Here is an 18,898-nt window from a genome sequence, read left to right as displayed (position 1 = left end):
GCAGCTCCTCCTCCGGGCAGTAGAGGGCGGCCTCCGCTCTGTACACACACATATGCAGCTCCTCCTCCGGACAGTAGGGGGCGGGCTCCGCTCTGTACACACACATGCAGCTCCTCCTCCGGACAGTAGGGAGCGGGCTCCGCTCTGTACACACACATGCAGCTCCTCCTCCGGGCAGTAGGGGGCGGGCTCCGCTCTGTACACACACATGCAGCTCCTCCTCCGGGCAGTAGGGGGCGGGCTCCGCTCTGTACACACACATGCGGCTCCTCCTCGGGGCAGTAGGGGGCGGGCTCCGCTCTGTACACACACATGCAGCTCCTCCTCCGGGCAGTAGGGGGCGGGCTCCGCTCTGTACACACACATGCAGCTCCTCCTCCGGGCAGTAGGGGGCGGGCTCCGCTCTGTACACACACATACAGCTCCTCCTCCGGGCAGTAGGGGGCGGGCTCCGCTCTGTACACACACATGCAGCTCCTCCTCCGGGCAGTAGGGGCGGGCTCCGCTCTGTACACACACATGCAGCTCCTCCTCCGGGCAGTAGGGGGCGGGCTCCGCTTTGTACACACACATGCAGCTCCTCCTCCGGGCAGTAGGGGGCGGGCTGAGGCAGCGCCGGTCCTGTAGGAGACGTGACGCCTCTGGATGCTCAGTGCTCGGAGGGCGGCGGTCCGTCACCAGCTTTCTTCGTCCTCTGCGGCCGCGGACAGCCCGGGACCCCGGCTATGTGAGTCAGAGACCGGGGAAGGGTCGTGGAGGATTGGGGGGTCCGGGCTGCAGGAGGAGGAGGCCGGGGGCGCGGAGCTGCAGTGATTGTGTACGGAGGGCAGCATGGAGGAGGCAGCCTGTGCATGGGACTGCTGCATCACTACATGGGACTGCTGCATCACTACATGGGACTGCTGCATCACTACATGGGACTGCTGCATCACTACATGGGACTGCTGCATCACTACATGGGACTGCTGCATCACTACATGGGACTGCTGCATCACATGGAGGGGGGGCTGTGGTGTTTATTACACACTGGGGGGGGCTGTAGTGTTTATTACACACTGGGGGGGCTGTAGTGTTTATTACACACTGGGGGGGGCTGTAGTGTTTATTACACACTGGGGGGGGCTCTAGTGTTTATTACACACTGTGGGGGGCTCTAGTGTTTATTACACACTGGGGGGGGCTCTAGTGTTTATTACACACTGGGGGGGGCTCTAGTGTTTATTACACACTGGGGGGGGCTCTAGTGTTTATTACACACTGGGGGGGGCTCTAGTGTTTATTACACACTGGGGGGGCTCTAGTGTTTATTACACACTTGGGGGGGCTCTAGTGTTTATTACACACTTGGGGGGGCTGTAGTGTTTATTACACACTTGGGGGGGCTGTAGTGTTTATTACACACTGGGGGGGCTGTAGTGTTTATTACACACTGGGGGGGCTGTAGTGTTTATTACACACTGGGGGGGCTGTAGTGTTTATTACACACTGGGGGGGGCTGTAGTGTTTATTACACACTGGGGGGGGCTGTAGTGTTTATTACACACTGGGGGGGGCTGTAGTGTTTATTACACACTGGGGGGTCTGTAGTGTTTATTACACACTGGGGGGGCTGTAGCGTTTATTACACACTGGGGGGGGCTGTAGCGTTTATTACACACTGGGGGGGGCTGTAGCGTTTATTACACACTGGGGGGGGCTGTAGCGTTTATTACACACTGGGGGGGACTGTAGCGTTTATTACACACTGGGGGGGGACTGTAGCGTTTATTACACACTGGGGGGGACTGTAGCGTTTATTACACACTGGGGGGGGACTGTAGCGTTTATTACACACTGGGGGGGACTGTAGCGTTTATTACACACTGGGGGGGGACTGTAGCGTTTATTACACACTGGGGGGGGACTGTAGCGTTTATTACACACTGGGGGGGGACTGTAGCGTTTATTACACCCTGGGGGGGGACTGTAGCGTTTATTACACCCTGGGGGGGGACTGTAGCGTTTATTACACACTGGGGGGGGACTGTAGCGTTTATTACACCCTGGGGGGGGACTGTAGCGTTTATTACACCCTGGGGGGGGACTGTAGCGTTTATTACACCCTGGGGGGGGACTGTAGCGTTTATTACACCCTGGGGGGGGACTGTAGCGTTTATTACACCCTGGGGGGGGACTGTAGCGTTTATTACACCCGGGGGGGGGACTGTAGCGTTTATTACACCCTGGGGGGGGGGGACTGTAGCGTTTATTACACCCTGGGGGGGGGACTGTAGCGTTTATTACACCCTGGGGGGGGGGGGGGGACTGTAGCGTTTATTACACACTGGGGGGGGGGGGCTGTAGCGTTTATTACACCCTGGGGGGGGGGGGGGGCTGTAGCGTTTATTACACCCTGGGGGGGGGCTGTAGCGTTTATTACACCCTGGGGGGGGACTGTAGCGTTTATTACACACTGGGGGGGCTGTAGCGTTTATTACACACTGGGGGGGGACTGTAGCGTTTATTACACACTGGGGGGGGACTGTAGCGTTTATTACACACTGGGGGGGGACTGTAGCGTTTATTACACACTGGGGGGGGGGCTGTAGCGTTTATTACACGGCTGTATATAATGTGTATGGAGGTGTTGTGTGATGAGACTATTTCTCTGCACTGATGGCTTCTCTGTGTATTAGTTTCTGCTTTTCTGATGTATATACCTTTGTTGTGTGGCGGTGTGCCCTCCTGTTGTATGGTGGCAGCGTCGTACTCTGCTGTTGTGTGGCGGTGTGCCCCTCTGTGCTGTGGCACGGTGGCGGTGTGCCCTCCTGTTGTATGGTGGCAGCATCGTACCCTCCTGTTGTATGGTGGCAGCATCGTACCCTCCTGTTGTATGGTGGCAGCATCGTACCCTCCTGTTGTGTGGCGGTGTGCCCCTCTGTGCTGTTGCACGGTGGCGGTGTGCCCTCCTGTTGTATGGTGGCAGCATCGTACCCTCCTGTTGTATGGTGGCAGCATCGTACCCTCCTGTTGTATGGTGGCAGCGTCGTACCCTGCTGTTGTGTGGTGGTGTGCCCTCCTGTTGTATGGTGGCAGCGTCGTACCCTGCTGTTGTGTGGTGGTGTGCCCTCCTGTTGTATGGTGGCAGCGTCGTACCCTGCTGTTGTGTGGTGGTGTGCCCTCCTGTTGTATGGTGGCAGCGTCGTACCCTGCTGTTGTGTGGCGGTGTGCCCCTCTGTGCTGTTGCACGGTGGCAGTGTGCCCTCCTGTTGTATGGTGGCAGCGTCGTACCCTGCTGTTGTGTGGTGGTGTGCCCTCCTGTTGTATGGTGGCGCTGTGACTAATGCCCAGCACACAGGTGGAGCACAGTGACCAGGACCTTTCCTTGGGGTCCTGAATGCTCCTGGGGCTGCAGGTGGTGGCATATAGAGGGGTTGTCTGCTCTGATTTCGGCAGGTGTAGGAGGGATCGTCTGATTCTTTTTTTACATCGTCACCAAATATCCCATATAACCAAGGAGACGTCACCAGGATCATCCAGAGCTCCCTGGTGACTGTGCTGTCTGCAGACGCTGCCGGAGCTCCGTCCTCACATCCTTGGAGAATCTTGAATTCTCCTGGAGGAGCCGCTTCTGCTCTGGACGTTGTTGCCGTCTTTCCTGTGGATACAATCATCTGTGTTTTATAATTAGAAAATACTATTTGCCAGTGAATGTTTCCATTGAAGGTTTCCTCCATGTGTCAGCGCGGATTCCGGAGCCGGCGGTGTCTCTGGGTGTAGACGGAGGGGATGAAGTTGTGTAAAGGAATGAATCATAATGAAATACGCGGCGTCCCCTCCCTATAGATGCTGTGTATATACCTGGTATATACTGTATATAGACGTGTACTGATGCCGTCCGTGCGCTGTCTGGGATTTTTACGGACTTGTATGAATCATTTTGATCCGTGATTTGGATTTTAAAAAACAAATGGACCCGTTGCTGTGATTTTCTTCCAGGCCCCTCTGTCCACAAAGAAAAAACACTGAGATGTGAACAGCGCCGTAGATTATAATGGGTATGTGTATGTGACTTGTGGATGTCTGAGGGAGACGTAGCGATGCCATCTCTCAAAACCTTTTGGCAATATTTCTGCTGACGCTTTTGATACATTTTCTTGCTCTAAAAAAAAAAAAAAAAAAAAAATACTGCATCAAAAATAGATTTTTGTGAAAACGCACTAAAAGGCATAAAACACTGTAGCATTGGCTCCCAGAATGCCCTTATGAAACAGAACATTTAGGGTCCGACTCCTGTGTGCCTTTTTTGGGAGTTTTTTGTCTTTTTCATCTGAATTTTTTTTCCACATATATTTTGTGTTCTGATTTTTTTATTTTTTTTTTGTTTTGTAGGATAGCTGCTTTGGGAGAATTTTAGGTTTCCCAAATGTTTTTGCCTAATTTATCATTTGCAACTTCAAAAAAAATTGTTGAAAATGTGCGCCAGGTCCCCCCCCACCAAGCCTGACGTAACCTTGCGTCCGCCAGAAAAAAAATGTCCCATACCCCACCCCTGCAACTATATGCGCTTATAGGGAATCTATCACCATATTTTTGCTTCCCCATCTGAAAGCAGCATGATCAGGGCAGAGACCCTGATTCCATTCATGTGTCACTTACTTTGCTGATTGCTCCATTTTTTTAAATTAAAAACTGTTTGTTCTGCAAAAATGTTGCAAAGTTTCAGATTGTTTTACTCCCAAAAAAACTAGTGAAAACACCTCAGTGAATTGAGTCCAATAACTTTTTTTTTTTCCCTTTTTGAGCAAAGTTTCTAAGGCACTGGCTGCAAATAAACTGCAACAAATCTCACAAGACAATTCTCTGCATTGGGGCCGACTGACGGCTTCTCCTGCTGTAGACTTGGTCAATCGTCTCTGATCTCTGCTCCATCTTCTTCTTGTGAAATCTCATGTTGAATGGCAAAGATGATACAATGTATCCAGTGCAGACAATGGTCTGTGACTCCAGACTGATACATTGTAACGATCCAGCAGAGATCTGTACAGCTGCTGCTGATGTTTAGCTCACAGAGCATTGTCTACACTGGATACATTGTAACAATCCAGCAGAGATCTGTGCAGCTGCTGCTGATGTGTTTTGCTCACAGAGCATTGTCTACACTGGATACATTGTAACAATCCAGCAGAGATCTGTGCAGCTGCTGCTGATGTGCTTGGCTCACAGAGCATTGACTACACTGGATACATTGTAACAATCCAGCAGAGATCTGTGCAGCTGCTGCTGATGTGTTTCGCTCACAGAGCATTGTCTGCACTGGATACATAGTAACAATCCAGCAGCGATCTGTGCAGCTGCTGCTGATGTGTTTCGCTCACAGAGCATTGTCTGCACTGGATACATTGTAACAATCCAGCAGCGATCTGTGCAGCTGCTGCTGATGTGTTTGGCTCACACAGCATTGTCTACACTGGATACATTGTAACAATCCGGCAGAGATCTGTGCGGCTGCTGATGTGTTTCGCTCACACAGCATTGTCTGCACTGGATACATTGTAACAATCCAGTAGAGATCTGTGCAGCTGCTGCTGATGTGTTTCGCTCACAGAGCACTGTCTGCACTGGATACATTGTAACAATCCGGCAGAGATCTGTGCAGCTGCTGCTGATGTGTTTAGCTCACAGAGCATTGTCTACACTGGATACATTGTAACAATCCAGCAGAGATCTGCGCAGCTGGTGCTGATGTGTTTAGCTCACAGAGCATTTTCTGCACTGGATACATTGTAACAATCCAGCAGAGATCTGCGCAGCTGCTGCTGATGTGTTTAGCTCACAGAGCATTGTCTACACTGGATACATTGTAACAATCCAGCAGAGATCTGTGCAGCTGCTGCTGATGTGTTTGGCTCACAGAGCATTGTCTGCACTGGATACATTGTAACAATCCAGCAGAGATCTGTGCAGCTGCTGCTGATGTGTTTGGCTCACAGAGCATTGTCTACACTGGATACATTGTAACAATCCAGCAGAGATCTGTGCAGCTGCTGCTGATGTGTTTAGCTCACAGAGCATTGTCTGCACTGGATACATTGTAACAATCCAGCAGAGATCTGTGCAGCTGCTGCTGATGTGTTTAGCTCACAGAGCATTGTCTACACTGGATACATTGTAACAATCCAGCAGAGATCTGTGCAGCTGCTGCTGATGTGTTTAGCTCACAGAGCATTGTCTGCACTGGATACATTGTAACAATCCAGCAGAGATCTGTGCAGCTGCTGCTGATGTGTTTTGCTCACAGAGCATTGTCTGCACTGGATACATAGTATCCACTTCTCATTATTTATAAATTCCATCTATTTTCCCCGTATGTACAGTCATGGCCAAAAGTTTTGAGAATGACACCAGAATTATATTTTCACATGATCTGCTGGCCTCTGGTTTTTATTAGTGTTTGTCTGATGTTTATATCACATACAGAAATATAATTGCAATCATATTATGAGTACCAATAGGTTATATTGACAGTTAGAATGAGTTAATGCAGCAAGTCAATATTTGCAGTGTTGCCCCTTCTTCTTCAAGACCTCTGTAATTCTCCCTGGCATGCTCTCAATCAACTTTTGGACCAAATCCTGACTGATAGCAGTCCATTCTTGCATAATCAATGCTTGCATTTTGCCAGAATTTGTTGGTTTTTGTTTGTCCACCCGTCTCTTGATGATTGACCACAAGTTCTCAATGGGATTAAGATCTGGGGAGTTTCCAGGCCATGGACCCAAAATCTCTGTTTTGTTCCATGAGCCATTTAGTTATCACCTTTGCTTTATGGCAAGGTGCTCCATCATGCTGGAAAAGGCATTGTTGGGTGCCAAACTGCTCTTGGATGGTTGGGAGAAGTTGCTCTTGGAGGACATTCTGGTACCATTCTTTATTCATGGCTGTGTTTTTAGGCAAGACTGTGAGTGAGCCGATTCCCTTGGCTGAGAAGCAACCCCACACATGAATGGTTTCAGGATGCTTTACAGTTGGCATGAGACAAGACTGGTGGTAGCGCTCACCTCTTCTTCTCCGAATAAGCTGTTTTCCAGATGTCCCAAACAATCGAAAAGGGGATTCATCAGAGAAAATGACTTTGCCCCAGTCCTCAGCAGTCCACTCCCTGTACCTTTTGCAGAATATCAGTCGGTCCCTGATGTTTTTTCTGGAGAGAAGTGGCTTCTTTGCTGCCCTCCTTGAAACCAGCCCTTGCTCAAAGAGTCTCCGCCTCACAGTGCGTGCAGAAGCACTCACACCAGCCTGCTGCCATTCCTGAGCAAGCTAGGCACTGCTGGTAGTCCGATCCCGCAGCTGAAACAGTTTTAAGATACGGTCCTGGCGCTTGCTGGTCTTTCTTGGGCGCCCTGGAGCCTTTTTGACAACAATGGAAGCTCTCTCCTTGAAGTTCTTGATGATGCAATAGATTGTCGACTGAGGTGCAATCTTTGTAGCTGCGATACTCTTCCCTGTTAGGCCATTTTTGTGCAGTGCAATGATGGCTGCACGTGTTTCTTTAGAGATAACCATGGTTAACTGAAGAGAAACAATGATACCAAGAACCAGCCTCCTTTTAAAGTGTCCAGTGATGTCATTCTTACTTAATCATGACTGATCGCCAGCCCTGTGCTCAACACCCACACCTGTGTTAATGGATCAATCACTAAAATGATGTTAGCTGCTCCTTTTAAGGCAGGACTGCAATGATGTTGAAATGTGTTTTGGGGGTTAAAGTTCATTTTCTGGGCAAATATTGACTTTGCAAGTACAGTAATTGCTGTTAAGCTGATCACTCTTTGACAGTCAGGAGTATATGCAAATTGCCATTACAAAAAACGAAGCAGTAAACTTTGGAAAAATTACTATTTGTCTCATTCCGAATACTTTTGGCCATGACTGTATTATCTCTCATTGAAATCTCTGACGCAGGTGAAGAAATGGTTGTAGTTGTAAAGTAATAAATTATTGCGGATCTGGCAGTTTTTTTTGTTATCTCTGATGAACAAACCAATTGCTTTGTGTTAGAAAATCCGTTTTCTCCGGGCAGATGTAGCAGAGCTTAATTTATTCCTTTAATCCAGCACCTGATTTCTATGTTCTGGATTCTAATATATAAAATTCATCCTGAAGGAATGTACAACGTGACACCTTCATACAAACTTTCCCGATGTTGATTAAAACAATCTTCTCTTATCTCTGCCGAGTCTTCTGCTTCTAGTCTTGTGAAATTCCACGTTTTATTGCAATTCTGTGCTGAAAATAAATATTGGATTATTAGGCCAAATTCACACTTGTAGAAATACTTTTTTTTTTTTTTTTGTACTGCGGGTGACTGCACCAAAATATACACTGGCAATAGCAATCTGCTCTGATTGCATTTTTTATGCTCTTAATAATAATAATCCTGAGTTTTTGGTGTAGATGTGAGTTGTTGTTTTTTTTTACTACATAAATGCTTCAATTTTGTTCTAAAGATGCATAAAAAATTATGGTATTTTTTTAAAAAAAAATTTATAGGGGAAAAATGCACTAAAAACATTCCTTTCCTCAACATCTTTAACCCCTCAGTGGGTATAAATACTCAGGAAATCATATCCTTCGCTTGAACTGTTAAATGGAAGCAGTTTTTTTTCCCAAAAAAATCAGTGTGAAAAATGCAGCAGTTGATAATCTTACAGGGGAGCATGTCCCGACGGCACGTACCCACCGAGCCAATTTACTGCGGGCGTCCAGTATTGATAACCGCTGCAGATATCTTTGCAAAGCGTGAAACTTGCACTGACATCTGCAAATTGACATGCGGCGGATCTCAAACACTCAGTTTTTGGTAACTTACGTTGTAGATATTTATTCTTAGCGTGTGCGCCAGGTTTCTGAAAATCTCATGCTCTGTATAATGCAGCAAAAAGGGCAATTGATATATAATTTTTTTTAATTTCTTTTATTTTTTAGTCCCTTAGGGGGACTTTAACCTGCGATAGGCAGATGCCGGTTGTATAATACAGCCGTCATCTGCTCTGTATGGAGCAGACGCCGCCCCTGAGCCTATTCCATACATGAGCACCCTGACCCTGAAGTACATGTCCGGCAGGGGGTGAGAAGGGGTTAAAGGGATGGCAATCTGCGGAGATCTTTTACCCCAGAAAACTGATATTTTCTGGTAAGGAAAATCTTTTTTTTTTATTTATTTTTTTTTTAACTGAATTGTCTGTTTTTGTATAGATTTTTTTTATATATATATATATATATATATATATATATATATATATATATATATATATATATATATATATATATATATATATATATATATATATATATATATATATATATATCTATCTGCTCTCTTTCAGTTATACTGTTCTTCTTTCTTTTTTTTTTTTCTTAGCAGCCTTTCCTTTTGTTTCCTGCGGAAGTTTGGAGTATTTCCCTTGATTTGTCGTGGTATAATGATATTTTCCAGCTTTTGACCTTCTATACGGAGATAAGAAGAACAGAATGTGAAGGGACAGAACTAAAACATTCAGGTCTCCGGAGAAGGTCATAGAAGGAGGCGGATTGCAGAACGCTTTATGTTTAAGAACGCGAGGGCGCTGCCTCCGGCTGGTGGAGCGGTTGAATATTTAATTACGACAGATGTGTGGAAATCTGAGCAGCATGATGTAGGGGCAGAGACCCTGATTCCAGCAATTTGTCACTTACTTTACTGCTTGGTGCAGCTTTGATTAAAAACTAGTAATAGATTCCTTTTAATAAATGCCATACAGCTCGCTGGCCGCCCGGTCAGACAGAAACCTCACTCATCATTCAGACAGATTTCTTCCTAATTCAGTTTTCTAATATGCTTTCTCCATTGCTTGCTGAGAACTTCGGAGCTTCAGAACTTCCTTAACATCCCTAATCCCGGCTCTCAGCTGATACAATGTATACAGTGCATACAATGCTCTGTGAGCCAAACATCCAGCACTCCAGACTGATACATTGTAACAATCCAGCAGAGAAATCAGTCCAGCTGCTGCTGATGTTCTATGCATCTAAATCCCATTTAGGCTATGTGCCCACGATGCGGAAATGCTCTGGATTTTTTCCTGAGCGTTTCTGCATCTCCCTGGCAGAAAAAACGCATGCGGATTGTACCTTCATATTGTACATGCGTTTTCCTGCCAGGGACAAGCGGATGTGAAGTGTTCTTCACTTGCATTTCCGCATGCGGGTTGACTAGTGCTTTCCAAGCGATTTTAGCATCACTTGGAAAGTGCTTGACAACTTGGTCACACTATATAAATCCATGCAACTGGCACAGATTTATATAGTGTGACCGTAAAAGAATGGTAAAAAATAAACATTATACTTACCTTCTGATGACCCCCGGAGTCTTTATTCGATGCGTCTCGGCTTGCCAGCAGCTTGCGGTACACTAAAGGACCTGCGTTGACGTCATTTAGTCATGTGACGGGTCACGTGACCGGCAGGTCCTTTAGTGTACCGCAAGCTGCTGGCAAGCCGAGACGCATCGAATAAAGACTTCGGGGGTCATCAGAAGGTAAGTATAATGTTTATTTTTTATTTTATTCTTTTTTTTACATGTTCTATGGTACCCGGGTCCGGAGGAGAGTCTCCTCTTCTCCAAACCCGGGTACCATCCGCACATTGAACCGCATGGATTCTGCATGTACAGATGCAGTGATGCGGAATCCATGCGTTCCAATGCAAGTCAATGGCGGTTGATACAATGTATCCAGTGTAGACAATGCTCTGTGAGCTAAACACATCAGCAGCAGCCGCACAGATCTCTGCTGGATTGTTACAATGTATCCAGTGCAGACAATGCTCTGTGAGCTAAACACATCAGCGGCAGCTGCACAGATCTCTGCTGGATTGTTACAATGTATCCAGTGCAGACAATGCTCTGTGAGCTAAACACATCAGCAGCAGCTGCACAGATCTCTGCTGGATTGTTACAATGTATCCAGTGCAGACAATGCTCTGTGAGCGAAACACATCAGCAGCAGCTGCACAGATCTCTGCTGGATTGTTACAATGTATCTAGTGCAGACAATGCTCTGTGAGCGAAACACATCAGCAGCAGCTGCACAGACCTCTGCTGGATTGTTACAATGTATCCAGTGCAGACAATGCTCTGTGAGCCAAACGCAGCAGCTGCACAGATCTCTGCTGGATTGTTACAATGTATCTAGTGCAGACAATGCTCTGTGAGCGAAACACATCAGCAGCAGCTGCACAGATCTCTGCTGGATTGTTACAATGTATCAGTCCGGGATGTCTAAGAATAGACAGTCGATGGTTATAACAATAAAATGCCTCGTCCGCACGTGATTTATATCAGCTAATATATATTGCTGCGACTGTGACCGTATAAATCTGTAACATTCTTTACTGATTAATCCTTTCCCGGTAATGAATGCCGTCACTGATTAGCCAGTGTGCGGTGGGTGTCGGCCGGTGGCCCCTCTGCATCGTCTCCGGCAGCGGCGGACGCGTGACGTAGCAGGTCTTTCTTTAATCAGCTCCTCAATGTCATTACTTGGTTGTAAACAACTTTTATTGCTTTTTGTGGATTGTGCTAAATGGCTTCTAAAAGATCAAAAAAAAAAAAAAAAAAAAGAAGCTTTTTTTTTTCCCTTTCTTTCCCGAACTGTGCCACAGTTACCTAATGACTGTGTGTGGTATTGCGCTTTAGCATAAAAGGAGCATTTTTTTTTTCTGCTGCTTTTTAATTGTTGAGTTGGATGAGAATCGCAACGCAGTGCTCGGACATAGAAATGCTGCTGTCACACTCGAGGCGGGAGTCCATGCATTGTGTTGCGATCCTCGTCTGAGTTATACATCCGTCTGACTCTGCCCTTATGGTGCAGAAAAAATGGGATCTTCTCTTATTTACATTGGGGTTTTTTTGGTGTCTTTTATGAAAGCACATCCTCTTTGCTTGGGTAGTTTAAAAAAAAAATGCAGCGGAAAATAACATTGTTTGCACTACATGGTAACACGGCCTTAAGGTGGCGCTATGTGTGCACAGCTGATGGCGCCTCTCCTGTATCTGCCCTCATAGTGTGTCCGGATTTTGGTGTGTTTAGTGATGAAGTTTTCCTTCTTCCTCTGCCGGTCTCTGCCCGCAGCCCTGGCACCTTTGTGTGGTTTTGGATTCTTGTAGCCCTGGTTGCTGTTTACGGATCCTTTCTCAGACCCGTTACTTCGCCCTCCTCTTCTTCCTGGTACCGGGTTGTGTGACATAGATTAAGGGTACGTGCACACATTCAGTATTTGCAGCACAAGTTTTTGCATCTATTGATAGGAAAAATGCTGCTTAAAATATCCGCCTTTTTGCTGCTTTTTTTACATAAGTTTTTGATTCAGATTTTTCCCCGCTCACTAATACGGGTAAAATCTGCAGCAAAAACGCTGAAAGAATTGACACTACTGATTATAAATTTGCAAGGAAAATATAAGCAACGTTAGCATGAAGCTTCAGGAATCTCACTTTGCTGAAATCAGGAAACCCTTCAGGTCTTATGACAGAATCTGTACAAAAAAAAAAAAAACGCAGCAAAACTGCAACGTGTGCACAGACAAAAAGTGTTTAATTGCACAGATGTTTATCTGATTTATTTCCTTATAGAAATTGTGAGAATTTTTCACTTTATTGGACGCTGCCGTGCGATTGCGCTGAGCTTTGAATTGCTGCAGATTTTGGGGACAGAGTAACATCTAAGGGGTAAGGTTTCTCCTTGTGGAGAGTGACAAGCCTGGCATGTCAGAGTGAGGAGACTTATAAGCTATGCATGCTCCTCTGGGAAATTTAGATATGCAAATTGGCTCTTCAGAGAGAAAGCAAAGAGTTTGCAGGATTAGAAAGTTTTTTTTGTAGTTTATTACTATGGAAACCAGTAAGTCTGTAAGGGAGCTGTGTACATAAAACGACCGAGATTATTTGTAAATGGTGCAATAAAACTAAAATGGCTCATTGATGGGGCCCATAATACCCTGGATATAGTCTCAAGAAGTCAACCTTTTTCCATCTGCCCTTCTAGGACTTGGTGAACCTTGAGAACCATCAGCATTCTGTTATATGGGACGGTAATGGCTTTCCACATATGTGTCCCTGAAGTTGGCCTTGGAGTAAAGAGAAAATCATAGTTCTAAGTAGCTGGCACTACCTGTGAAGAGTCATGGGGGCGGAGCCATTCTGCCCTGGAGTCAAGCAATGCTCCTTTTTTCTGCCCTCCCCCTTGACTCTTTACACCTTTTTTTTCCTTTATGCTCCAGGACCCATGTTCTTTGACGGACATCTTTAGAAAGCTACCACCCTCCTGTACTCCCATCAGAGCGGCGGCGGTTCAGGGTGATGATATATTAAATGCTGGGACCCTGCAGATTTAGTGACTGCTGTGGGTGACATTGTGTCGCCAGCTCTCCCGCGTTGTTGGCCTCGTGTATCCGTCCTGTTAGGAGCTGGTCACCCGGCTCGCTCTGCCGTCAGCTCTGTAGCCGCTGGATCAGCTCTGCTAAATGTGCTGAGTGTGCCAAACGTTTTATCTAAAATCCTCCATGGGCGTCCATTGTAGTGTATGTGTGTGCGGCTGCACCACCCAGAGCCGTGCCCATCTACACAAGGTGAATGCGATGGCTGGGGGGGTGAAAACAGCCCCCGGGGGCCTCAGAAGGGCCCCTATGACGGCCATATCTAGCTGCCTATTAGGAATACATGGAAAAAATCGAGTTGTATTCTTGTGTTTTTTAACATTTTTATATATTACATTGTAACTTTTTTACTTGCAATACATAAGAATACGTGTTAAAAAAAAAAAAAAAAAAAAAGTGAAAAGTTTAGTATGTATACGGCAAAATAATGCAATTACATAAGAAATAAAGAGATAAACTTCCTTGTGCATGGAGGGCAATAGAACATAAACATCAAACCAGCACAAAGATGAGAAACACTTATTGGAAAGCAGCATAATCCTACTGATCTTTATACAGAGGTATTGAGAACTGTAGCTGTGAATCCAGCACAGAGGTGAGCTAAACACTAGAATGCAGCAGTATTAGACAGAACATCTTACATCAGTACTATACAGTGTTGCTGTGAATCCAGCACAGAGATGAGATATACTGCTGCATTCTTGTCTTTATATCACCTTTGTGGTGGATTCACAGCAACGCTGCATGGTACTGATGTAAGATGTTCTGTCTGATACTGCTGCATTATAGTGTTTCTCATCTCTGTGCTGGATTCACAGCAACACTGCATGGTACTGATGTAAGATGTTCTGTCTAATAATGCTGCATTCTAGTATTTTAGACAGATCATCTTACAGCAGTACCATGCAGTGTTCCTGTGAATCCAGCACTGGAGTGAGACAAAGATTTACTAAAAAGCGTCAGCATCAAGAAGGACATTATACAGCAGTACTGAGCAATGTAACTGTGAATCCAGCCCTAGGATTAGAAAAACACTTATCTGACTGCAGGTGTACTGCAGTGCCCGAGGCTTTATAGGTCTGTACCGAGACATAGAGGCTCTTGACAGTGCCCCCTCTTGACATAATAATAAAATAGCAACACAAGGAAGCAATAACATTTCCTGCTGCACTCCTGTACCTGCCCTTTAGGGCTCTCTCAGACTTTTTACATGCATCCTTGTCCGTTGCAACTTTTTTACTTGCAATTCACAAAGATACGTGTGAAAAGCTGGGATTTGTGTACGGCAAAATTGTGCTGTTACATAATATATCTCGTGCAAAAAAAAAAAGTCCTACATGCCTTGCACAAAGTATTTAGACACTTTCTGAAATGTTGTACAAGGTGGTGTGGCCTCTCCAAGGGTTGCAGTCTGAAGTGCTTTTCCATGTGCCAAAACTTGGTGCAAAGTACGCCATTTAAAGGGAACCTGTCAGCCCCCAAAGGAACGTCCTCCAGTAAACTACGTGCAATGATGATGCCCTTCTCCACGGCTAATTGAAGTTTTCCTCCCCCCGTAATTTATTCGGGGTGACGTTTCTTGAACCTTTCCAGGAATAACTTCTGTCCATGAAGAACATTTGATAGTGACGAGCCCGAGAGTCCTAACACATGGATGGTGCGAGAGACGACCCCGTAGCTAAATATAGTCCTGATGAAAGCCAGAGATGAGCCACTCGCACCCGACACTGTGCATCATTCATCACGGAGATTCTGTATCAGGACTTCACTACTGACCGGATCCATCTCTGATATTATCGCAGCCCTTATTTTTGGGGACAAGGAGAGAAATTACCCATAATGGCCGAATCTCCAGTCCGGACGGTAATGATTTGGGTCTCCCATGGTTTTACCTCCTAGTTTTTTTTTTTAAACGTTTGGAAAAAGTGTTTCGCAAGTTGAGGCTTTTTCAGGAGAGGTTTTTTTTTTTTTTCCCCTGAAGAGTTTCTTTCCTGCATAATTTTTGCAGTCTTTTGATGGGACCATAGATGAGCGCTAGAAAGTACGGACCTGGACCGGGGTTGTGTAAAATGATCCTCTTCTCTTTAGATAGTTCCTAGTTTGGAGAAGTTTCTTTCAGGATCCTCTACAAAGTAGTGACATTCACTTTTACTTTTTTTTCTACCAGAAGTGTTTTATTTTTTTTCTTAAACCTTTTCAGAAACAATTAAAAAAAAATAAAAAAAAATCATACAAACAATGAAGTGTATTTCCCATAGAAATGAATAGGAAGAGGTTTCCAAGTAGTTTTTAAAGCATAGCCTTATTATTAGGCTCGTCTAAAGCATCGTTATTGTGAAAAAAATAAAGCACTTTTTTTTTTCTTTTTCTTTTTTTTTTTAAAGCTTTATTTTTGTCTTGCGTTTTAGTTCGGAGCCCGTTGTTGCTGTGTGTTTTGCTTTATAGCATGCTGTATACACCGAAAAAAAAGCAATGTGACCAAAGAAAAAAAAAAAAAACACTGGAATCCGCAAAATGCTCCTGATTTTTTTTCTCTAGCCTTTCAAAATCGTAGAAAAAATACCTCCTAGCTCCATCAATAATTAGTGTTACATCTAGAATAGGGTGATACAGATGACAAGATTGTAACTAGTTAAAAAAAAACAACAACAAAAACATAAATAATGAATTGGCTCAAACTAAAGTTCTAATAATAATCCTCCGATAATGGAGGCGCTGCCTCCTCCTGGGCGGCTTCTTGCTGCTTCATAAACCTTCCACTCACTGGTCTGCAGTGAAGATCTTGCCAGGATCACGCCGCCCCTTTAACCAGGCCTCCATGCTCCAGTCACATAAAGAGAAGCAAGAGATGAAGGATCCCATTATTTCTAGCTGATGTATACAAGCTAACTTTTTTTAAACTATTGCTATATATCTCTTGTATACATAAATGCTTTAAATTTCTGCAGGTTGCTCTTGATAATAGACAACATTGTATCCACTCTGCTGGTTGCCCTTGGTAACAGACATTTTATCCTGTTCTCTTGTATCTTCTCTCTGCTGGTTGCCCTTGGTAACAGACATTCTATCCTGTTCTCTTGTATCTTCTCTCTGCTGGTTGCCCTTGGTAACAGACATTCTATCCTGTTCTCTTGTATCTTCTCTCTGCTGGTTGCCCTTGGTAACAGACATTCTATCCTGTTCTCTTGTATCTTCTCTCTGCTGGTTGCCCTTGGTAACAGACATTCTATCCTGTTCTCTTGTATCTTCTCTCTGCTGGTTGCCCTTGGTAACAGACATTCTATCCTGTTTTCTTGTATCTTCTCTCTGTTGGTTGCCCTTGGTGACAGGGAACATTGAATCCTCTACTATCCGCGTGTTGCCCTTGGTAACAAGGATTAGTTACAGACAATAGTGGATAATATCTCGTATACATTGGTTACTGGGGCTTCTGCCTATGATTGTGCATCCTAATATGTGTGTGAAACAATAGCTACACGTTGACTTATATTTTCGGCGGGATCTGATGGCCATTTTACCAATGCCGCAGCCTCAAGGAGAAATGCACTGGACAGGGGTTAAATTTCACTAAAAATATGTTTGTTTTTTTTTCCAAAAAAGAAACCGCATCCGGCAGCCCCTTATCTTCCTCTATGTACCTACCCTGAAAGTATCTGATCATTGGGGGGTCCCACCGCCCCCAGATAATACATCAGACTTGATGCCCTGCACTGCTGATCCCAGCCAGTTAACCCTTGAGGTGCAGCCATTCATGGCGATCTGGCATGCGTTTAGGAAAGGCTCGTCCTTAAGTGGTTAATAACCAGCAGGAGCAGAGATGATGTGAATGGCTCCTGTAAGTTTGTGCTCCGGGACTTCAGGAAAAGCAGCGGAACAAGAATGGCCATTGTAAGCGGAGGAAGCTCATGTCACCCCTTCTTATCAATGGGCGTTCTGTCCGGTTTGGGGGATACTGCTCTTTTTATGGTGGTGGACAGCCCCCCGTAACGATCCTCTGTGGGGGGGGGGGGGGGGGGTTTGGGATCCAGAAGTTTGCAGGAATGCTTGTGTTTATTTTTACTAATATTGCAAGACCTTTTTATTGCTTGCGTTTTGGGGCAAAAAATTTGGGATTCCTATTGACAACTTGAAGGACAACCTTGTCCCAAAGGTATTACAGCAAAAGAGATAAAAAAGAAAAGAAAAGGGCTGCTGTGTGTGAGCTCCGCTGCACGATGAGGATGGAGGATTGCAAAACGGAGGTCTCTTGCGTTTGTGATCTGTTGCTTCCCTTTATGGCTGATGTATTCCTCCATCAGGTGTCCGCTGCACCCCTGCAATTTTTAGATTTTGCATTATGTCTACACGACCCTGACCCACCCCTGCAATTTAAGTGGACACATCTCCACTTATCATAAGGTTCTATGGTGATCTAGGGTGAGTCCACTCTGACCGCGGGGGGCTCCAGGTGAGGCACCCATATTTTACTAGTTGTATTTCACCCCTCCGAGGCTTTATTCTGTCCTGTCCCGGCCGTTATGTCAGTGACACAATTTCTTTTGTCTTCCATTAGTAAATACTCGAACATTCATTCGTTGCACAAACAAAGGCCGCGGAGGAGCAGTAAATCTGCGTCTTGTATGAAGGCAAATAACCAGAGGATAAATCCTGCTAATAAATAATGCAAATAGAGACGAAAGCACAACACTGATAACGCCACGTACGCAGCACCGCGGCGCCCTGCGCTGCATCATTACTCACACGTTATTAGATCCCAGCATTACTGGGCTCGTCAGCATCTCAAGTGATCGGCCGATCAAAGAGATCCCCAGCGATCAGTAAGTGTTCTGTTTCTCTGCAGTGCCCCCACAGGACGAATGAAGTATTACCCAGTACATATTGTTATCTGGTGACCTGTCATGCACTCTACACTCAAGTCCAATCATATCCAGAGGAGCGCCTTGCTATGTGCTTGTAGGAACGTCTGGATGGCTACTAGTTAGGCATCCATTACATCTCCCATATTCCTTAAAGAGCATCGGTCCTGCACAAAACCTGGAGAGAAGCCTGGTCTAGCTGCCCTCATTTCCCAGAACAAGATAAAACTGCTCTTAATATGTCTAGAAACTGTCACAATTCTCTGCTTTGTAACTTGCCATTTTTATTTTTTATTATTTTTTTACGGTTTCTATTCATTAGCATTCTGCCTGCACTATAGGTGCCAGAACTTTCTTTCTCTCGCTTACCAGCACGCATTTCTCCTTTTATTATCCAATTGCTTGCCTTCCATAAACTGAAAGCCAGACGCAAGAGCAGAAAAGGGAAGACACAGGCCTGACCCCCTGCTTGCTGTGTGGGGGCGTTCCAGGTATTATATGGAGTCATCACTCCTGTAGGACAAGGCGCTGCTCGGGTTGTTGTAATGATCCATCTGGTCCTGGTATTAGGGTAATGCTGTGTAAAT

At 45.4% G+C, this 18,898-nt stretch overlaps 1 protein-coding gene across 1 annotated transcript in view; it reads left to right on the top strand.

The window, feature by feature from the left end:
• Positions 1-591: 591 nt before the first annotated feature.
• Positions 592-18,898, top strand: part of LIFR (LIF receptor subunit alpha) — a 51,828-nt gene continuing 33,521 nt past the window's right edge. Inside the window, 1 exon segment of the mRNA XM_073681860.1 lies at positions 592-727. The gene's annotated coding sequence lies outside the window, so the exon portion shown is untranslated.

The sequence above is a fragment of the Phyllobates terribilis genome, unplaced genomic scaffold (genome assembly GCF_046119375.1).
Source record: "Phyllobates terribilis strain yellow unplaced genomic scaffold, ASM4611937v1 Scaffold_1__5_contigs__length_1240528914, whole genome shotgun sequence".
NCBI lineage: Eukaryota > Metazoa > Chordata > Amphibia > Anura > Dendrobatidae > Phyllobates > Phyllobates terribilis.
The sequence above is the reverse complement of the archived record's forward strand: the minus strand, read 5'-3'. Positions and strand labels throughout refer to the sequence as shown.